The 23,337-nt window shown below is 40.1% G+C and overlaps 1 protein-coding gene across 5 annotated transcripts in view; it reads left to right on the top strand.

Annotated features, from left to right (window-relative positions):
• The window catches only part of APC (APC regulator of WNT signaling pathway), an 89,887-nt gene that overhangs the window by 9,993 nt on the left and 56,557 nt on the right, over window positions 1-23,337 (top strand). The window contains exon 1 of one of the 5 annotated variants that reach the window (XM_042866125.1): window positions 15,898-15,924. The exons of the other annotated variants lie outside the window; for them this stretch is intronic. The gene's annotated coding sequence lies outside the window, so the exon portion shown is untranslated. Of the gene's footprint in view, window positions 1-15,897; window positions 15,925-23,337 lie in introns of those variants that run through there. 5 annotated transcript variants of the gene reach the window in all.

Genomic DNA, 23,337 nt, shown 5'->3' with positions numbered 1-23,337 from the left:
TGAGAGCAGGGTTGGTCTCTTCTCAGTGGTGAGAGGACAAGGGGAAATGGCCTCAAGTTGCACCAGGGTAAATTTAAGTTGGATATCAGGAAACACTTCTTTACAGAAAGGGTTGTTAAGCAGTGGAGTAGGCTCCCTAGGGAGGTTGAGTCACCATCCCTGGATGTGCTTAAAAACCATCTGGATGTGGTGCTCAGGGACATGATTTAACAGTGTATTGTTAGAGTTAGGGTAGTATGGTTAGGTTGTGGTTGGACTCGATCTTTAAGGTCTTTTCCAACCTGAGTGATTCTGTGATTCCTTTGTTTTTTCTTACATGCAATTAAATGCTAAGTTCTAGTTCCAAAGCCTTGAAATATTATCAGAAGTCTTAATGCTTTGTAAAGACTGGAGGAAGTTGGTGATCTTCACAGTATTGTTGCATATCTGTAAAAATATATATTCTGTATATGATGTAGTGTATGATTTAATCTTTGTTGTATCATGTTGCAGTCTACTTATGTTAGTGAATATGTTGTCTATTTAATCTTCCAGCTATTCAGTGAAGGCATCAACTAGATAGGCACTTCATTTTTCATGAGAAAGAAAAGTTATCAACCATTCCTAGAAAGAAATGTTTTTAGTTCTTTTGTAATCCTCTTCGAGCTTACTGCTAGCTTTGGGGAGGAATTCTCTTAACTTATGTTTAGAGTCTAAAATAGAAAATTTCCTTTTATGATGCCCAAAGCATGTAAGTCGAAGGGCTAAGTAGATGTGGTTGTTTGTTACTATATTAGGTACAAGGCTAACGTTGTTTTAAACTTTTTGTAGTTCTTTGTTTTTAAATGTGAGGAACAAACAGGTTTAGGTATTTGAATTAAGCATTCCACCAAGGAAACATGTGAATGCCTAGAATAATGGAGTTTCTGGAGTTAAATGCTTGCATTCTCACTGAGATTTTTTTCAGTTTCTTATCTGCTGCTCAGAAAGTTCTGTGCTCAAAATCTCTGCTCTTTCTAAACTGTTTCCCACAGAATTTGCAAACCCAAGGACTCGTGTTAAGTCATTTTAATTTGTATTAATCATGAGAGACTTGCTTGTGAAATGGGTTTGGTTTAACTGTTGGCTGTCGGCAAGTGCAATATATGAAAATCTAGACTGCAGAAAAGAAAACAAATGCTGATTGTTAGAACTTACTTCTGGCATCAATAGCCTCCTCTACAGATTTGGAGTGAGAACACTTGTACTGACCAAATTACTGGCACCAACTGGCACCTGTTACTGCCAAAAACGCAGTGTCAGTAGGCAGTGCTGTGGTTTGTGAGGTTCTGAGGCTAACAGAATGACCATATTCCTTCCATGATCTTGCTTTTAACACAAAACTGAATTGGCTTTTTTTAGCAGTCTTCAGATTCTCTCCTCTTTCAGTAGAATTAATATGTTGGGATTTTGTTCCACGGTATCCAAGCTGTTCAAATACAACCCCTTCATTGTATAGAACTCTAGTTCTAGTCGAATCAAGAAGAGTGGTGATTCAAATATATGTGAAATTAGTTTCCACAAATAGAACAATAAAAAGCAGGAGTTCCTGCCCTTTGCTTTAACATTTTTGTACATTTTGGATTTTGCTGTTGTGATTTCTGTGGAAACCATAGGTCTTAATTAGAAATATAAGCTCAAAAGGACATCAGCTATTGCATTTTATTCTTTGGTTCCAAATATAGCTTATTTCTTCGTATGTATTGTCATGTATGTTCATCAGTTTAAATTCCATGTTCTGAATATGACTCAGGATAGTAATGCCAGAATAGGATAGTGGTACTAAATTCAGTTGTGTAAGTCTCTAAATTTTGTTCAGCTCCAGAAACTTTGAAGATCTGGAACTCAGTTTGGAATCAGTGAAACAGTTCTAATTTAAATCTTGTTTTCACTTGGGTGTCATTCTGATTGCTTCCAGGTTGCCAGGAGATGCAGAATATGCTTGAGTACTGGCTCATAAATAAGTGTGGCTATTATATTATTTTAGGATATTAGAATAACCTTGAAAATTTACTGTGTGCACAGTAGATCTGTGCTTGCATTCAGTTAGACTTCGCTTGTTATTGTCCTAATATGTGAGTGCTCTCCAGTAGCCAGAGTATTATGAGAATTCCAGTTGGTTAATGTAAGACTAATAGGATGTTTGAATTGGCATGGAATTAGGTCTCTGACAAAAGATTTAGATGCCAGTCTAAGTGATGGCTTGTTAATTAAATGTCTAAATGTCTTTGTTAAGACCTTGAGAACTAGACTTGATTCATAAAGCCTTTTCCAAAAAATGTTTCAAGTGCTAGAAGCTGAAAAGAATGAACTGAATAGAGAAAGAGACCTTGTCTTCCTCTAAAACCAGTGGATTTGTGTATTGCTTTATTTGCATGAAAAAGTGCATACTATTCCAAGTCTCTCTCAATTTTATTGTAAGCAAGATGTCCAGATCTTTTCGTTACTAATGAAACAGGGACTTCAGTGATACAAAGGTAGTGAACGGTCCATGTGGCAGTCTAGTGTGTGTGCATCAGGGAAGACTTGAAACTAGTTGACAGCAAAATGTGGTGGTAATTTGCTATGCTGATTATTTTTAAGATTACTTGGCCATTTTAGAATGTTCTACCTCACTTTTCAAAAGAATATTGGAAAAGCATCTGCCTTTGGCATGCTAGTTATCATGACTAGCTTTGCATTAACTTTCCACTATTATATTCTTGCCTTTAAAGTCAACTGCTCTGAGAGTAGATAGCGTAGAAAGATACAAATTTGTTCTTTGTTCAGTGAAACTGAGGTTTTCACTGCTTCAGACTTTTCTGACTTGTACTTGCAAATGTTGGAGTTCTTTTCAAAGACAGGCAATTGTCCATGCAGCCAGTTAGTCTATACCTTCACTGCTTGAAGAATTTTATTCAATTCATGTTTATTACCAGTGGTACAATAAACATACATGGATAGTGCTTTTTATCATTCTTGCTTCTGCTCTGCATGTTCCAAATTATTTTACAACTATTTTGCAGGAATGTCTGAATTAACCAATGTTAGACAAACTTCATGTCCATAAAGGCATAATTCCTGTCTGAAGCAACAACATTGCTCCCAGCCTTTAGGTTGTTACTGGGTACGTAAGCTGAAAAGTAAGGTTGGCAAATGCTAACAGTGATCTTCGTGAAAACATTGGCTCTTTGAGAGATGCAGTGTAAATAAAAGAACATGACAGTATCAGCCAGAGATTTGTAGCTCACTTGTCTTTTAGTGAGCTCATACTCTACAACCTTTTGTGCAAGTGCTTTAACTTGATCGTTGTAGTCATGCTTTAGTTTGTGACTGAAGCGTAGGTGTAACCTTCTATGTAATGAGTCTAGGCATTCCATTCACATCATTCATCCAGGTGACTTTAATCACATACATGTTTGCTCACATGATGAATGAGTATAATGCAATTAATGTTACGTTACATTTTTTTGTATTACTTTATATATCGTGTTTGGACACAAGAATGGAGTAAAAATTCTGGGAAATAAGGTAGGAAGTGAGAAAGATGCACAATTCATCCATAGTCTTCAGAATATTTCAGTTCCTGACATTTCTTACTGCAGAAGGACTTTGTTCATGTGACAGAAGAGATTTTGTCAATGACATCCAATCTTTCCTGTTGTGTCATCCTTGTCAGAACAAATATCTACTGTGAAGATTTCTTTATTCTGCCCCCTGGAGCAATTAGCTTGAGAAATAAACCCCTTCTATTCTATTTAATAGTGATTAAAAATCTTGGGATCTCAGCACAAAATTTGCCATCACAAATTCACAAAATGGCCAGGGTTGGAAGGGGGCCTCAAGGATTATGAATCTCCAACCCCCCTGCCACATGCAGGGCCACCAGCCTCCACATTTAATACCAGACCAGGCTGCCCAGGGCCCCATCCAATCTGGCCTTGAACACCTCTACAGATGGGGCATCCACAGCCTCTCTGGGCAGCCTGTTCCAGCACCTCACCACTCTCATAGTAAAGAACTTCTCCCTGACATCCAACTCAAATCTTCCCTCCCTCAAAACCATTTCTCCTTATCCTACAGTTATCAACCCTTTCAAAGAGTTGATTCCCCTCCTGTTTGTAGGCTCCCTTTGGGTACTGAAAGGCTACACTGAGGTCACCCCGCAGCCTTCTTTTCTCCAGACTGAACAAGCCCAGCTCCCTCAGCCTCTCTTCGTAGGGGAGGTGCTCCAATCCCCTGATCATCTTCATGGCTCTCCTCTGGATCCTCTCCAAGAGCTCCCTGTCTTTCTTGTATCTGGGGCTCCAGACCTGCACACAGTACTCCAGATGGGGTCTCACAAGAGCAGAGTAGAGACGGACAATTCCCTCCCTGTCCCTGCTGGCCACCCCTCTTCTGATGGAGCCCAGGATACCATTGGCCTTCTGAGCTTCAAGAGCACACTGCTGGCTCATGTTAAGCTTTTCATCCATCAAGACCCCGAGCTCCTCCTCTGCGGGGCTGCTCTCAAGGACTGCTCCTTCCAGTCTGTGTGGATGCCTAGGATTCCTCTGGCCCAAGTGTAAAACCTTGCACTTTGCTGTGTTGAACCTCATCGGATTCACCCAGGCCCACCTTTCTAGCCTGTTGAGGTCCCTCTGAATGGCATCCATTCCTTCCACTGTGACAACTGCACCACTCAGCTTGGTGTCATCAGCAAACTTGCTGAGGGAGCACTTGATTCTGAAGTCATCGATAAAGATGTTAAAGAGCACTGGTCCCAAGATGGACCCCTGTGAAATGCCTCTCGTTACCAGCCTCCACCTGGACATAGAGCCATTGATCACCACCCTCTGTCTGCGGCCTTTCAACCAGTTTCTTATCCATCGAGTTTCTTATCCACCCATCAAATCCACATCCCTCCAATTTGGAGATAAGGATGTGGTGGATGACCATGTCAAAGGCCTTGCTCAAGTCCAGCTAAATGACATTGGTCGCCTTTCCCTTGTCCACTGATGCCGTCACTGCATCATAGAAGGCCACCAGATTGGTTAAGCATGGCCTTCCCCTGGTGAAGCCATGCTTGCTGTTCATGGATCACACACCCATTCCTCATGTCATCAAGTATGTCGTCCAGGAGGATCTGCTCCATGGTCTTCCCAGGCACAGAGGTGAGACTCACCAGCCTGTAGTTCTCCCAGTCCTCCTTGCTCCCTTTCTTGTAAATGGGAGTGACGTAACCCTTCCTCCAGTCATCTGGGACCTCACCTGACAGCCACGACTTTTCAAAGATGATGGAGAGTGGCTCGGCAACCACCTCAGCCAGCTCCTTCAGAACCCTGGGATGCACGCCATCCGGCCCCATAGACTTGTACACGTTCAGTCTCATGAGATGGTCTCAGACTTGCTCTGCCCTCCCAGTGAGGGGGGATTTACTGTCTCAGTCTCCACATAGAGGCAGGGCCCAGGGACGTGAGAAATACTACAGTCCTAGCTGCCAGTGAAGACCAAGGCGAAGAACTCATTCAGTACCTCAGCCTTGTCTTCGTTCATTGAAGTCAGTTTCAGTTTACCAAAGGAGATACACTCACTTTGGCCTGTCTCTTCTGGCCAATATACCTGTAGAAAGTTTTCCTATTGTTTTTCACGTCCCTTACCAAGTTCAGTTTTGCCTGTGCCTTGGCTTTCTTGATCCCAATGGTAATGTTTTATTTGAAATTTTTACTTCCATAAAATAACACATCTTATGGTTGCTAAAGTTCAATCAGGAATACTCATTCTGAGGTGAATTTAAACTGAAAGTTCTAATTATTGATTGTGGTTTTCCTTGAATCTCAACTGTTTGAGATTAATGTTCTAGCTGACTTGCTTGGAATCTTTGAAGATACTTTTCTTTATTCAGGATCAAAATGCTGGGAGCATATGCTCGGGGAAAAAAGGAGTGTTATTCTAGTACACTTAGCAATAGAACTTAATATTAGTTGTGATTGTTTAAAGCTTTTCCTTTACATATCTATAGGGCTTGGAATCTGAAAATGGAAAATAGGAAATACTAGGAAATGTAGTTGTAGTCAATATGGTACTTTGGCCTGAGACTTTCAAGGGAGTTGCAATATTATACACTTCAATTGTGCAATTACATCATGTGTTCTAAGTTTGAATGCATGCAGTTTCATTATCTTGACTGTCTACAATGAGTAGGTGGTGGTCCTGGGTCCAAGCTGGAAAAGGGAAGCTAGCATTCAAATGTGTGCTCAGACACCCATCAGCTCTTTTCTTCCCTTGATTTTTTTTTTTTTTTCCCAGTACTCTTATGAAGTAACTTGGGCAGCAGTAAATGTTTCATAGGGACTGTCTCAGTTGCTGTCTCTTTTTTTTTTTAGTTTATTTGGTCTCCAAGATCAAGAATGGGCTATAGAAAAGCTAGCTTTTTGTGAGTTGTGAAAGTACAGAACATTTGGCACTAGTTAAATGTATGAATCTTGCTTCTGGAAGCAGTATGCCCAGAGGTTTAATGAGTATTCAATTATTTTTTTTTCTCCTGAACTGGAAAAAAGCATACTGATCAAATACATGGTCTGTCTGAATTGGCAGAATTTGAGTAGACTGAGTCATACATCCCACCTTGAATTTTTGTTCATTTCTGACTGTTAAGCAAACTAAACCTTTATTATCAGGAGAAAGTGTCCTAAGGTATCAGACCTCTTGGATTTTACATAAAGAATCCCCCAAAATATAGGTTTGAAAAGTCTGTTTTTCAACCTTGCTGGTGTTACAGGAATGAAGTCTTGAACTCTGAAAGATAAACTGAACAACTCATAGTCTCTCCTCCTCTCGCACCACCATAAACCCTCATTTTGAAATGAAGTGGTGGATTTCAGTTTTGAAAACATCCACTAAGCTATGCACAAGAGAAGAAAAAGATGTTTAGTATGCCACCAGTGCCTAAAGGATTGTGTCACAACCAGTTCCCTAAGGGCTTGAAACCCAAGCTACCAAAGGAAGCTTTTTTTTTTTATTGTAATAATTAAGCTGAGGAGTAACACTTCCAAAAGAAAAACAAACAAACAGACAAACCCTAACCCAAAAATCTTACGTAAGTCATTACACTTAATTAATATGGGTATGAGCAAGAAAATTGTGTGCTAGCCAATTGTCTCTGGGATGCTTTGCACTACATAGTATCATGTCCATTCTGTAGGAGTGCTGCTTCCCATGAGCCTTATCTCTGTATTCACAGAGTTTAACTAGTGGTAGTAAGTTCTGGTCCTGAGGGGGGGAAAAAAACCCTAAGCTGGAGGATTTCCTTTCCAGATTTTACCAAGCAGTCAGCTTAATGCTTATACTCTAAGACTTGACTGTAAGTATTGCAACACACTGATTGTATACACATTGCAAGGAATTACATTCTTGAGGTACTAAATCAATTTAAAGCCAATTGTGAGTCTGTACTGATGGGTATGATGTCTGTATAAAAGATACAGTATCTTAAAAAGCAGTATTTCTTAAATGCCTTGTTTCACCTTGTGGACTTATTAGTTTCATCTTTATAAGCTCTTATTGAGCTTCTGTGATTTTGTTTATTACGCAGGTATTGGGAAATTCAGTTCCAGTTTATCTTACTTCTGGCTACTGGACCCCTTAAACTTCCTGACAGACTTACAAATATTTCCAATATACAAAAGTAAAAAAACCAGCTTCTTGCTAATTGATTAAGCTGCACTCTATAAACCATACAACTAAATCTTACTTAGCAATTGTGCCATTTTGTGGTTATGTTGTGAGCTTTTCGTTACTTTGTTGTGTTCTAGAACATGGATTTGTTTTAGCTTTTTAAGGAAAATGTATGTATGCTCAGATTCTTTGTCAACAATTTATTTTGTAGTGGACAGTTTTTAGATTGATTTTTATATAGTTGTCATTGAAGAGCCTTTGGGACTCAAATACAAGAGTTTAAAAGATTGTAATTAAAAGCTATGACTGAGGAAGATCTTGGTGGTGTTTCTAGACCTTGACACAGTATTTTCTTAATACAGCAGTCTTTAAGAATTTTTCCTGTAGCTACCCATAATGAAGTTAATAGCTAGAACTTTTTTGTCTCTGCAAACATGGAACGTGATGGTTAGCGTACCTTTTTGTAAAAGGTCTTTGCTTATAGGATTCCACAAAAGTTGACCTTTTCTCCTTTTCAATATCCTGGGAATAGCGCATGTTGATGGCCTTCAGCTAAATAGATTTTTAACTGATTTATTGCTGCTGAAATGTCAGAATGCTTACAAGAAATCAGCTCTTGCGTTAAGAACATCTGGTTCAAACCAAACAAAGGAAAGATTGAAAAAGATGACTGTGAAGAAAAAAGTAAATATTCCAACAACATGACAGAGCTTCCATTTGTCAGAATGGTATGAAGTTCTGGGATGTTCACGAGCTGCCCATAAAGCTCAAATGACCATGTAGCATTCTGTTTCTCATACTGACCTCTTGTCATCCTCAGTGTACTAAGGAACTGAATCTGATTATTCATTTGCATATGTATTCGTCTGTTTGTCATTTGCAGATGTGAATGCTGTCTTATGGCTGATGCTGAATGTAAAAAATGTTGCTCTGTCATGTAATTCTGGCCACCGTAGCTGTTCTGTGTGTCTACGCAGCCTCTTCTACAGGGTCTGACTCTGAATCAGTTTCTGAGCAGCTCGTGACTATGCAGCCATGGGTAAGAATGTAAATCAGTCAAAAGCTGAGCTACAGCTAAGAACAGAGTAGGCTAAAATGAAGTGTTCTCTTCGCATGAGGTCACTCTAGTGAAGATGAGACAGATCCAGAGCCTGGCACTCCCCACAAAGCAGAGGGAAATATAAAATTCTTGATCTTTCTGTAAACATGTAATCTTTTTCTGTTGTAGAGACCAGTTAGGGAAGAAAGGAAAAATAAGAAGGATGTTCCCTAGGGAGCAGATTTTTATCGTGAAACATTTTCTCTAGAGAATCTTACAGGTACGTTAGACGTGGACTCTTACAGAATATATTCAGCACTACAGATTGAGTAAAAATTTTGTGAAATTTAGTAAAAAATTGAGTAAATATTTAGCTTGCTGAGGATTTGGAATCATCAGATGGGCGCATACATGAATCAGTGAGCTAGAATAAACCAAACTTGAAAGTTAACTCAAGTTTTCCTGAGTAATGTGAACTTACTTTCTGAACATATTACAGACAAATGATAATTTCCTAGCTTGTGACAAAAAAAAAAGCACCTGAAAACCAAGGAACTTTCTTTCAAACTTTTCCAAATTTTTGCAACAGCCCAGCCTTTTAGTGGACTGAATAAACACCATCAGTTTTGATTTGTTGCATTTGTTTTGTTACAAAAACAGCTCTTTGTAAAGGACTGCCGTATTTGTACATATACAAAAATGTTTGAAAAATAATGCAGATCATCAGTATTGGATAAAATGAAGATATCTGCAGCATGTTTGAGGATGTGTGAGCTGATGTAGGTATGTATTGAACATCTGTGTTGCCTTTCATCTGAGATAAAGTAGAATATTGATATGATTTACTCCTGGTGCCTTTGAGTTCAGGCCCAGGTTACATAACTCATTTTGATGATATTTGAACAGAAAAAATTCTAGTGAAGACTTGTACTTTAAGGTCAATTAGAAGTGAGATCTACTAAGTGTTGTGCTTTGTTACTGTTGAAAGAGCCTAAAAAAACACAGAGGAAAGGCTGAAAAAGTAACATGCATCTTGCTAAGAAAGAAAAAAAACCTCAAGGCATGGCTGGAATAAAAAGTGGTAATTACAACACAAATACAGTACGCTATTTTACATGCTTGAAAAGAGCTGCAGCAGAAGAAATGCAATACAGGGATACTGTGGCATTCTTAATTAGAAGATGAGGAAACCATAGTAAATGAAACACTAAGCTAGTGGGGGATGGGGTTCCTTATCACAGAATCACAGAATGGGGTTGGAAGGGACCTCAGGAGATTAGAGTCTAACTCCCCTGCTGAAACAGGTACCCTACAGTATGTTGCGGAGGTAGACATCCAGACAGGTCTTCTGTATTTCTATAGAAGATGACTCCACAACTTCTCTGGGCAATGTGTTCCAGCTCCATCAGCCTTCCTGTAAAGTTGTTTTTCTACATGTTTGTACGGTGGTACTGATGCTCAACTCTTAGTCCATTACTTCTTGTCCCGTCACTACACACCACCAAGAGGTATAAACATTTGTCAGATCCCTTCTCAGTCATCTTTTCCTCAGGCTGAACAAACCCAGGTTACTTTCCTCATATGGGAAATTCTCCAGGCCCTTTATCATTTTTGCTGCCTTCTGCTGCAGTCTCCTGTCTTTTTTGAACTGGGGAGCCCGGAGCTGGACATAAATGTTGCCTCACCATGACAAATTAAGAGAGGGAGGATCACCTCTCTTCACTTGCTGGCCACACTTTTTAATGGACCTTTTATACCTCAGGTAGGGGAATGTTTGTGGATGGTCAAGTTTGTTTTGTTATCATTTGCTATATAAACCTCTTCCATTATTCTTGTACTGTGTTTAGAGTATCTGATTAATCACCTTCAGGTACTGGAAGGCTGCTGTAAGGTTCTTGGGGGGGTTAGACTCGATGATCTCTGGAGGTCCCTTCCAACCCCTACAATTCTGTGATTCTGTGATTCTTCCCAGAGCCTTCTCTTCTGAGGAGAGCTCCATCTCTCTTAGCCTGTCCTCATAGGCAGGTTTTCCAGCTCTGTGATCATCTTTGTGCCTCTTCTCTGGCCCTGCTCTGGCAGCTTGGTGTCCTTCTTGTGTTGTGGGCTCTGGAACTGGATGCAGTGCTCCGAGTGGAATCTCATGAGATCAGAGTAGAGGGGCAGAATCACTTCCCTTGACCTGCTGGTCATGCTTCTCTTACGCATGCAACCCAGGATATGGTTTGGCCTGCAAGTGCACACTGCAGGCTCACATGAAGTCTTTCATCAACTGACACTCCCAAATCCTTCTCAGGACTGTTCTCAAGCCATGCTCTGCTCAACCTGTCCTTTATCTGTAGTATTACAGATTGACCTATGACACCTTGCTGGATCTAACTCATGACCAAAATGAAGCTGTCTTTCTCCTTAAATCTTTATTTATTTTAATTTGCAACAAGAAACCTGCATGCAGATGGAAAAAAATACTGAGAAGGAAAAAAGCATGAGTGGGAAATGTCTCCAGAGTACAGTATTTCCAAACAAATTGAGGAACTGGCAAACAATAGAGAGCATTACCTAATAACGGATGTAAGGAACAGGTGATAGCTTTCTGTAAATCTCACTTATTTATGAGTTTATTAAGTAGAATACATTTCCCTACTTTTCTCATTCAACTTATGCTATGTTATGTGACTTTCTGGTTGTTAAATGACCTTGTGCAAGACAGACCTTTATGGAAGAATCTTTTTAAGCTCAGGAGCTTGTAGCACTGCCTTAGTGAAATTTTAGTACATTAGCATAACAAAATCGTACAAGAACAACTTACTGTCTGATTCTCTATATTCAGGTCAGAAATTCTGTGCTTATTTCTGTAGGACCAATGTCAGAAAAGTTGAGTGCAGATGGCCTGAATGATGCATTAGGAACAGTTTTTTTTTCTCTATTCTTTTCTGCATATTAATGAGAAAGATGATACTACAGTTTCTTGATCCTAACAAAACCTTTTTTTTCTGATTGTCTGAAGTCATTTGGTATGGGGAAATAACATACAGTGTTTCTCAAAGGAACATGATGGGCGAAGTAGGAAGATAGCACTACACCATCAAGAAATAATTAATGCTGATAGGGCATATTATGAGGATCAGAATTGTGTGTACATAGAAACTATGCCTGGTCTTAGTTGTGTGATAAGAACAAGGTTCAGAGGGAACAGTGCTCAGTTTTAGTGTAGCAGTGAGAAGTGAAAGCACCTTCACAATTTCCAGGGCGGTGAAAAGCAAAGAGCATGTTATGCTCCAGTGATTTTTAAACTAAACTTAAAGGAGGCAATCTTTGGTTATAGCAGCTGCTATAATAGTTTATCAAGTTCTGTATTAAGGTGAAATTTGAGTATGTTAAACAGATGTAAAGTGTTTTCAGTGTACTTTGTTAATAAAGTCTGCTTATGCTGCCTTACTAAAAGTTGCAAACTGATCTGAGTCAATGTGTAAAACTTCCATAAGTAATGAAGTTCTAAAGATGATATCTCTTAGACTGGTGATGCTGCGTTTCACATTTGTGAATAATAATTACAGTGCCTGGCAACAGGGGCAGAAAGAGAGTTTAGCTCATTATCCCACCTGCTCGCTGTGCTGAGCCTCTGAAATAACACTGTGCATGAGAGAGATACCAATAAGAAAGAGATAATAGCAGGACCATTTATGGTTAAACTGTCTAAAACCAGAAGATTTCTTGCATTTTTTGTTATAGTAGTCTTGATTTTTATGAAGCAAGTATATGTTTGGGAGAATGTCTTTTATGTTTTTAAAAACATGTGGGTCTCAATCTGTTCAGAGCTTCTGTTTGGTATCAGTAGATTTGGATGATAAGTAAGGAAGTTTTAAAAAAAGTTTGAGTTTATAGCTAAAATTATTCTTGGTCTCAAACTGGATTTTTATATATGTGGTTAATTTGAAAGTAGTGTACAGATTACATCAAATATTTTATGAAAAGATTGCTAATTGATCTTCAGGAGCACAACTCCTGCCTGGCTGTTTGCTGTTCTAGGTGTAGTGCAGGGACCCAGTTCAAAATAATTTGAAGAATTGCATTATGAGCTGAGAAACTGGGTGATGATTTTCTGACACTAAAACTTTGTGTCTGTGGGATTTAATAGCTTACAATGCAGAGATTTTGTTCTTTTCACTGGCTTTGAAGTTATACTGAGCATGTATTGCTTGATGCGTCTTGGTTTATCGCACTGGTATCTTCAAGAGAATGAGAAAAATATATTCTTTATGCCTCATGGTTTATTTTGATTAGCTATTTTCTAAGTCCAAGCAAGACTTTCCCCTGTACAATTCTTTTCAGAGCTTTTTTTTTTTTCCTCTGAGAGCCTGACCTTTCTAAATAAAACACTGTTTTATTGGTGTCTGTTCTATTAGATGCCAATACTGTACATTAAAAATCAGTTTTGAAGTGGAATGGAGTATGTATCACAGTCCTATTTACTAGCCGCATATTGGTTTTTTGCACAGCTGCAATACACAGTATGAGGAAGATTATTTTATTATTGCTGTATAGTAAGATGAATTTCATTTAATGTTGGATTTTGCATCAGAGACAAGTGCACGGGAAATAAAATATAAGACATCATTTTCAAATGAATTAGAATAGAATAGACATCACTATGAGGAAGGAAGGGAAAGCTTTGTCTCCTACTCAGCTGTCGTGTTGGCAGAATGTATTAGAGAATCTGGGCTTCTGCTTAAGCTCCACTTTTTCCAGAGTAAATATAGAACTCCATGCTTCTGAGCAGTGTGTCTGATGTTTCTCTTCAGCACAGAGTTCACTCAGACTTGAGTGACAGAGGAGTACCAGTCTAACCAGCACCAGGACTAACAAGAACCACAGTTTTTCAAAGTTGCAGAAAACGCAGTATTATATGTGTAAATGAGCGTATTCCATTGTGGCCTTTGATCTTCAATATTCACATTTTGGACTCTAGAAAAAAGTCACTTACTACTTCTCAAACTTAGTTTTTAGGTTGGGAGTATGCATTTTACCTGAAAGCGTTGAGAACTATTTATTCTCTGGCATCATTCTTTGGTATTTGCACACTGAAATTAGTTATAAACTGCAACTTGAAATTTACAAACATTATTTAAAACCATTTCTTGATGAACCTTGTTGGTATGTGAGTTGTTGCTTGTATTGCAGCATCTCATCTACTGGTAAGTGTTGAGATGCGTACATTTAAGTGTATTGCTTACTCTGACCTGAATGATTTTAGGATAGTTAGAGCCACATAACAACAACTGGGAACATCTTGTTCAGTTTTTCTGAAGAAGTACCGAGGTAAATGTATCATGGCAAGTTGACTCTAGATAAAACGCCTGGGTAGGTTATAAGCTTGAACCTGTTAAAAGTAATATGATTATTTGTTACAGACAGGTTATTAATTCAGTCTCTTAGTATATCCAAGTCTAAGAAGAAACTGATCAAAAGATGAAAAACTAACAGGATGTCAACTACTGCTGTAATTAATTGGAGCTTTGTAACAATGGTAACAAAAATCACATAGCCTGAAACTCCCTTGAATGCTGTCCTGTTAACTTTGTTTAAAATGCTTTATCACCAGTCAGAATGTCTGTAGTTAGGCACTCTGAAGTCAGAGGATTTTGTGTGATGCCATGTTGAAGCCAGCACATGAGACAGCATTATTCTGCTTCTGCAGTCAAAAGGTTACCTGATACAGAGCATCTTTCCTGAAAGTGGAGTATTGTCTTCTGTATTTGGAAAAATAAGTGTGGAATAACAGTTGAAGTGGAAATTCTGGTGCTTAGGTATCTGGTGCAATTGCTTACATTCATACACAGGAATTTAGTGCTTTAATTTTGCTTGGTCCCAACCGTGAGGTATCGTAAGCCTGCTACTTTCATACAAATAAAAGCAGTAATGGTAAGAATGAAGTTTCCTCAGGCTGTGAGGATGTGTGTTTTTTTGATGAGCTAATCTACTCTTATGTCTACCTGCTTAAATAAAGAACCCCATAATTTATGTGGAATGCCATAGAGAAGAAGGGCATTGATCATCTCCAATTAAGAAACAGTTGCACTTTTCCCAGTGTGGTGTGTCAGGCGCTGTTTGTTGTGGAGTATGCTGATGATAGATTCACTTGAGAGCATGTCTTCTACAGGATTAAAAGGCTTTAATGCATTTTTTCCCACAAAGCCATCTTTTACACTGAGCTGCATTTTTTTTTAATGAGCATCCTTTTTATTACCTGTTATCTGTATAATGTTTTTGAAGTGAAGGACCTGAGATATGGCAGTTACTGCTGCTTCTGCTGTTGGGCAGGGCATTGTCTTCTCTGTCAGTACTTCCTTACTTGCTTCTGCTGGGAAGGAGAGATCAGTTCTGGAAGGAAGCTCTAACATCATTTCAAAAGTTGATTTGTTGGGTTCTCTTTTGTGTGCTGTTGTTGTTGGTTTTTTCCCTAGCATTCATCATTGTACTGGTTCTTGTAGTCATTTGGTACAAGTTCAGTGTGTGTGTATTTGGTCTGCTGATAAATTACCGTGTAACCACAGCTCTGTACCAGGAAAGCACACGAAAACAGTATTTTACTGAGCCACACGGAAATCCGAGGCAGCCTTAGAAGCTGCGCGTGCGGTGCCTCTCCAACCAGCGGCTCTCTCTGTACGAGCCGGGTGCCGGTGCGTTGGCCCCGGCTCCGGTACGAGCGGGGCGCTACGCTGCTACCTGCTACGTAAGGCAGCACTGCGGGCCATGCGGTGCCCTGTGCTGGGAGAAGGGCTAGCGGTCGCCGCAGAGGCTGCCTTTCCGCGGGCTGCCTGCGGTGAGCGGCGCATCTGCAGCCGAGCGCGCGGTGCGCCCGCCCGGCACCACGGCGCGGCGCTAACGAACGCGGTGCCGCGCATCGCTGCGGCGGGGCCGGGCCTGACGCGGGAAGGTGCCCTTGCCGTGAATCCGCAGAGGCCGCGCTGTCCGCCGTCGGCCTCGCGCTCCGGCCCTGTTGGCGGCGGTTGGGCGGCGGTCGGGGCGGGGGCGCAGCTGTTCCCCGCGGAGGCGGTGGGGGGGGCGGGCACATCCTCGGAGCGCTCCCCGCCATTGGCCGCGCCGCCGCGCCGGGCAGCACGTGACCGGCGGGGCCGTAGCGGCCGCGGCGCTGGCGCAGCAGCTGGGCGCGGGCGGAGCGGCCGGGCCGGGCGCTGGCGGCGGGATGGAGGCGCGGCGGCCGCGGCCATGGGGTGAGTGCGGGCGGTGCTGGGCGGCTCCAGGCTGCGCCCCTTCGCGGCTGCGCCCCTTCGTGGCTGTGACAAGGCGGTGGAAGCCGCGGGCGGGGAGGAGAAAGCGGCTTTTGTGGCGAGAAAAACAGGGCAGGGAGAAAGGGCCGGTGCCGCAGGAAAGGGGGACGGGCAGCATCCGGGGAGACGGGCGGCTGCCGGCCGGGCCGGCCCCACCACCGGCACAAAGCCGCTGCGCTCCGCGGCGAGGCCTCGGGGTGGCTCCCTCCGGGGGGCGGCGGTTGCGGCCCCGCTTTGTCGGTGCCGAACGGAGGCTGCACGGGGAGCCGGGCGGCGGGAGGCTGAGCCGCGGGGAGCCAAAGCCGCTGACTTCTTGCACGTTGGTTTAACATCACAAAGAGATGCTTGGGTCCGAGATTTAACCCGAATGCCGAGGGAAATCTTAATAAATAATGTATGAAGCAGTGGGTCCTTTCTTTCTCTTTGTCAGAGGTGCAGCTTTTATTCCGGTAATTAGGTCACTGCCAGCAGAGCGCTCCTTCTACAAAAATCCGTGATGGTTCTTAGAGGATGCGTATGTGGCCACATTATTTTATCGTATTTATTGTTGTAATGAAGATTGAACATCTTTTTCTTGACCTACACGTAGGACTCCTGGCTTCTGGCTGTAAGGAGCATCCTTCATTTGACAGAATGTTCTTCAGGGAATCAGCACAGCCCATTTTGACTCACTCGATCTGGATAGTCACGCACTGATGGATGCCTTTTTAAGGCGTAGCAGGAAATATACAGCTTCTCAGCTTGTGTAGGACTATTGTCAATGTATTACTGTACATATATGAATAGTACAATATGGATTAATCTTGGTTTTCAAATACTCTTCCTGCATGTGATGTTTGTTTTCTTGAAAGTGTTCCTTAGTGTTTTTCCTACTATGATTTTTAGTTATGTTCCTATTATTTAGTTCTTTTTTTCTCTTATTGCTAATGTGATTAGAAAATTTCCACGTAGTTTATCAGTTGCAGCTCTTTAAAAATACATAAAAGGATATGCACTGAAAGTAGTTTCCTGCAGTCAGGCTCTTCTGCATGTTTAAGGTGACTCCAAGTCGCCTTGGTTTTGCAGGCTTCTTAGTTCAATTAAATGAAGCCCCAAAAAGGTTTGATGATGTCAAATGTTAACTTTTTCATATGAAAATATCCTCTTAAGATATTCTCTGTCTAGACCACAGTCTAATTTCAGAATCGTGGCCTTCCTGCCTGTCAGTAAGATAAGGATTATTTTCAATTTTAATATACTAGTTGATAAACTTACCAGTTTAAGTAGTTAGGGGTGAAGAGGTAAATTGGTGATGTCCTTCCTGTAACATTTTAAAGGTTCATTTTAGCAGCATAAGTAGAAGATTGAATAGGTGCATAGGTGGTTCCACCACATTTTTTTTTCTGAAGATGACAAAGCATAGTCATGATTATGACCCCTATTATGGTGATGCTTCTCTCCTTACATCTGTAAACCTTAAAAAAAAAGGAAAGCGTGTGTATTGTTTTGTGTAAGAAGTGAAGTACTTCCTGTGAATTGTCATACTTTTAAAAATGGCAGCTTGAACAGAAGTATAACATTTTGAATGATTCATGACTGCAGACTTTCTTTAGCATCATCCCTCCATTCCTCTAGTGTAAACCCTTGTACAGAGTGCTATGTTACGTCTTCTGATACGCATGTTCTCACAGTATGCAGCATTTGTTGGAAATGCCCATATTTATGGGTTTCTTGGCTCTACAAATTCTTATGTTGGATTTCTGTTTTAGCTTAGTTAGCAGAACATGTTGATGAAATGTAATTACTTTTTTCATCAGCGTAGCAAAATCTTATTTAAAACAAGGTGTAGTGATAACAGTAGTAAATGGCAGAAAGTAAATTAATGTCATTGAAGACCACTGGAAGTCTCCACTGGTTGTTTTTTCCAAAATTCATGCAGGATCTGTGTGTACATATGATAGTATGTTCCTGCAAGAGAAGTGGTCTTCTGTTCCCCCCCCCGATTAGTGTTCCCTGCAAACACTTAAGTGAACCCTGAAGATTACCTTGGTAGATTACTCAATGTGATGAAAAACTTCTGTATTTCCTTAATATAAAATAATACTTTTTTTCTTCTTTAATAAAATGGCTTTATTTTATTAATGCTTTGTATTGTAAATTAAAACAAGAGGATAAAAAGGCCTTTTTCAGACTTCTTAATGGCTTAAACTTTCTGAATTTAATCCTTAAAAGATGATGAGAAGTAAAAACTAAGCTGCTCTGGGTCATTTGCAGTGAGAACATACACCAATAGCTATGAATAGCAAAAATGGTCATGCTGAAGAATAAGTGTACGGGATTGTGAATCATCCCTAGTCCAGCACAAGTTATGATTCAAACAATGTCTGGACTGCTTTGTGTTCAACATAGTATTTAAATGCAAATCATGTTTCGTATTTGGTCGTATTCTGAATGCAGCATGACTAACCAGCTAAGGTTCCCAACTCAGAATTCTGAAGGCAGAAGTAGGTTTTTTGTTGTTTTCTTTTTGTCTTGAGAATGTAATGAAAGCTGGACTTGACTGTTCACAGCCTGAAATGAATGAGTTGTGGATTTCCTAAGCGGAGATGGTTTTAGACTGGAAGATTTAGACTAGATAGTAGAAAGAAGTTCTTTGCCGTGAGGATGGTGTGAGACACCGGAGTATGTTGCCTAGTGAGATTTTGGATGCCCCCTTCCTGGAAGCATTTGAGGCCAGGCTGGGTGAGGCTTTGAGCAACCTGGTCTAAGGGAGGTGTCTAAGGGGGTTGGAACTGGATGATCCTAAAGCTCCCTTCCAACCTAAACCGTTCTGTGACTCTCTTTGTTTGCACCAGTATGAATGTTAGATTGTAATTTTTGGTGAAAAAACTAAATCTGGAGTCATTCCTATTAAACATGCATACAACAAATGTGACAGCCGTGAAACTTCACCTGTGACAAAGGAAGGTAAGTCTTGATTTCCGATTAAACCACCATCTTCATTCTTCTCCTTGTCATGGTCTTTTGAAGAATGCAAAGAATGCAGACCACTGCTTATTTTGGCACCTTCATCAGCCAAGCTATATTTTGGTTGGAGGAACAGATGATGCTTCTGCTTGCAGTGATTCATGAGTACAGGCCAAGAGTGTGAGCTGTAAAGAATGACAGTATATGAAGCATTCTGCGCTACCTGGATTTGAAGGTGCTGTAGGTTGAGTGCTGTGATGTATGAAGCTCCTGTAACCTTTGAAGATGTGATGGGCTATAGAATTCGTAGTGTATTTAACCATGTTAGTGAATTTGAGGAGCATTCTCCGAAGAATGCAACAATGGATGGAGAACTCTTGTCAAATTACAAATTTATTCAGAGAACAGAATGGAAAGAAAGACACCACAGAAAAACTCCCTTTACCTTGTTCCCTAGTCAAAAGGATTTTAAGAAGGTCAGGTATATTAACACTTCTGTGCTTTGTTCCACTGTCCTGTCACAAAGATGACTGTCATGCAGAAGTGGATAGAACTGAGAAGAAAATCCTCTCAGTACAGGTGAGGGAAAGTTGAGCATGGCTTCCTTTTAAAGGGATTAACTCTGACACATTGTAGTAGAATGTCTGAGAATGGCTTTTCATCTAGCTCTTTTGTCTTCTCTATGGCCAAAAAAATGCCCAGTAATTCAGTGCACCTTGTCTAGGGGTTATTATTTTTTGTCAGTTTATTATTTTAAGTGTTTCAAAGCTGTTAAAAGGGGTCATGTTAACTAATTTGAAAATCACTTTTTGATATCATAATCCTTGCTCCTGAAGCAGGCTTTTTAACAACTGAAGAACAGTTTTCCATGATAATCAATTTCTATTCCTTGTTGCATCTTCCCTGATGGCCTAAGCAAGCAAATGCAGAATGAAAAAATAACATGAACAGAAGATGAAAGATCTGGTGTTCTAAACACGGGCAGTTCTAGTTCTGTTCCGAGTAATTTCTTATTCTGGCTGACCACACCCAAAGCCTTGAAGTGTTTTCTGTTTCCTTATTACATTTGTCTGTGCACGTGGCTGAAGTGAGGAACAAAATAATGCAGTAACTTTTGCTAGTGAAGCTACTGAAGTTTTAAGATTTGTTCTTCAATGTAGGTAGAGGTCTAAGAACATAAATATGTTGGCCACGAGGGTCATTTTTATAAAGTACAGGTCTTTCACGAGTAAATATATGTTGTCTAATGTGATGCTGCATAAAACAGAAATAAAGTTTTTGTGTAAGTGAAAGAATCAAGATAATGGGCTTTAATGACCTGAGGCTGATGGAGTTTTATTTATCAAGTATGAAGAAGAATATTGATGCCTGTGAAGGATAAGAGTTTTTAAAGTAGCAGGTCTGGAAGTCTTGCCCCAAACAGAACTGCAGAAGACAGTCTCTGGTCTGCTGATACTCAGCAATAAATCCTTAACACAGCACCTAGAGTGCTGATACTGTGCCAGATTTGAACAAGGACAAGCAGAAGAGTATGCGTAAACCGTATTGGAAAACCTACTAAAGGATTTAGACTACAGAAAATTTAATTATTGCAAGTCAACATACCAGTTTGATACGTTCCTACAAAGAAAGGCCCCAAGCCCCTCACTTTATTCTCTTAAGTATATTAATAAAGATAACTGTAAAAATGGTAAGCTTAACGCTGAGATTAGGAAGAGGGAGGGCTGGTTTACTGTAGAACAGCTGTACTAGATTTATGCTCCTGTCTGTCAACCTTACCACTCTTTTTCCAGAAGAGTTGTGTAACAGCTGCTGAACCATTGTGGTTAAGGACCCAGCATGTTAAATTAACCCATCACCTATTTTAGATTACCTTGGTAGTCATGCTGTAATCTGCAGTGGTTTAGCAGCTGCTACATGAGCAGCTGACCCCTCCTCTGTTGCTCGGGTGGGAAGCTTGTGTAAATGGGAAGGGCAGACAGCTGGGGGTAGGCACTGTTGCAGGCATGCCAGCGTTAGTGCTAATCCCTTCCAAGTCTTAAGGACTCTTAGACTTGATGCTTCAAAAAATCTGTTTTGGAATACATTTAAGCTTAACAAATTGGAAGTATCTCAAACGTGCTTAAATGACGCTATGCTGGGTTTTTGATGTTGTTTCTTTCTGAACTCAGTGTAATATGCCATTGAAAAAACCACTGTCCATTAATCGTGGGGATGAACTACAGAAAAAAAAAAAAAAGAATGGGAGAGAATAATAGGAACAAGTCCCTGGGCTCAGGACAGTTGGGTGATATTTGCATATACAGCAAGAGATCAGATGGTCTTTTCCTGCATTACTAAATTATAATGTAGATAACTATGAACTGTAGATACAGTGATTACAAATTCTTATATTGAGAAGATGAATACAATATGGAAGTTCTGCAGAGTACAGGAGCACATCTGCTTATCAGTAGTGGTGGCAGTAGAACGTTAATTATACTGAGCTGTTAGAGATTTGAACTATTTACTATTTTCAACAAAGTTCATAATCCAAAGTCAGCAAAATGTACTGCAGCCCTACCTAACATTAGTGTTCTTTGGACTGGCCTTGTTAAAGAAAGTAATTTTGCTTTTTTACTGATTTTGTTCTTTAAGGTAGCTATACAACCTACCTGCTAGCATAAAAAACCCACAACACTCCCCTCCCTATCCACACATGTAGTGTGTATATACGTATATAATGCGTGTATGTATCTATATATCATCCTCATGCAGTTACAGTATGTGTGAAAATAATAACTGATTTTTTTTTTAGTACTGAAACAAGTAGATTATAGTAAAAGAATGCTGTCTAGCCTTACATACAGACAGCAGTAGTTCTTTGTCTATGTTGTTAGAAGAGCACATGGTAGGGTGTTATGTTTCAGATTATTCTTTAGCCTCTTCTGAAGAGGCTAAGACAAGTTGTTCTACAGAGTTTACATTGTGAAATTGTATGCTCTGGTAATAATTACGGCTTTTATGGATGAAAAAAACAGTAATAGGAGTCTGAAATATTTTCGTAGAAAATTAATGTTTCACAAATTGCTGAGCTTAGGGTTCTTAAGTAGAACCTCCAGGGATTCTGAGTGTATGTGCTTACTGATTTCAAAGAAAAAAAAAATTGCTCTAATCAGTAAAAAAGTACATTTTCAGAAGATACTGGATATTTTGTCTGCTTGGGATTTGAGTAAAAAAAGCTATGTAAATTCCTGATTCCAAACTTCTGTATGTTTTGGTTTTTTTTCCCCCATGTGGAAAAATGTATGTCTTAAATACTAACAGTACATATGTATTTAGGCTCCTAGTTAATTTTTGTCGTAGTGTGTGAAGGTGTTATATCTAGCTTGAAATTCTTTAATGCACATATTCATACAGACTGCTAATTCAGTACAGAATGAAATTCTTTAGTTTGATAGGAGATTGAAGAAACCTCTTAACGCTGAGAATGTGGGCAAGGGAACTAAGAAACGAGATTTTAGGTGCTTCATATATCAAGGTATATATGAAGTGACTGTCTAGAAAAATGGGTTGTCTCCATTCTTCCATTTAAATCTTTACCTCTCTGCAAAGAATAAACGGTTTTGGCACATAAGGCATGATAGTGAACTTCCCAAAGATATGTTGATTTCACCATGTCATGTGTTCTCCTTTGGGCTAAATAAAGTGGGAAATTGACATTGGAGTACAGAGTTATTCCTTCCACTTCCCGATGTAATGGCTTCGTGCTTGGAGTAGAGAGTTATTTATTCTTCATCCAGCTGATTCTGGCCCCAGGCGTCTTGAATGCTTTTGTGTGTGTGCGCGTTGGTGCAAGTTCAGGCTGTTAGCCAAGTGAAAATTATTCTGTGCTTTACTTAGCACTGGTGATGTGGTATTTGCTGTGAAAGATGGGTTATGTGGCTGCAAACCCTGTCTGACTGAGGAGGACCCAGAGTGACCAGCCAGTGCTTCCAAGTGACAAGGTTTTAGCTTGCAGTGTCAGATGTAGTTATTTATATAGTTATTATATAACCTTAGATTGTACGTTACTTCATCTCACCCTCTTTATACTGCTCCATATTTAAGCTGATTTTTCCTTTAAATTGCCAGAGCTGTTCAGCTGCTGTCTTTGGAGTTCATTCCTTCATTCATCTTTCTTCACATTCTTCTTTGCATTTACACATCTTGTTAATGTGGCTAGAATTCCTCTGAGTAGAGAAATTGGAAGAACCAAGTATTTTTTATATACTTGGTACTTGTACAGAGATGCAGCTTGTACTTCCATACTAATAATGAATTAATGAGAAATAGTTACTTTAACTAGAACAAATGTCTATGCCAAAGACATGGAATGCTGCAGCTGCAGATGTAAATGAGTAAACATGGTAAACTTGAGTTAAAACCAGT

Source organism: Lagopus leucura, unplaced genomic scaffold, assembly GCF_019238085.1.
Source record: "Lagopus leucura isolate 7727_CA_CO unplaced genomic scaffold, USGS_WTPT01 Super-Scaffold_810, whole genome shotgun sequence".
In the NCBI taxonomy this organism is placed as follows: domain Eukaryota; kingdom Metazoa; phylum Chordata; class Aves; order Galliformes; family Phasianidae; genus Lagopus; species Lagopus leucura.
The sequence above is the reverse complement of the archived record's forward strand: the minus strand, read 5'-3'. Positions and strand labels throughout refer to the sequence as shown.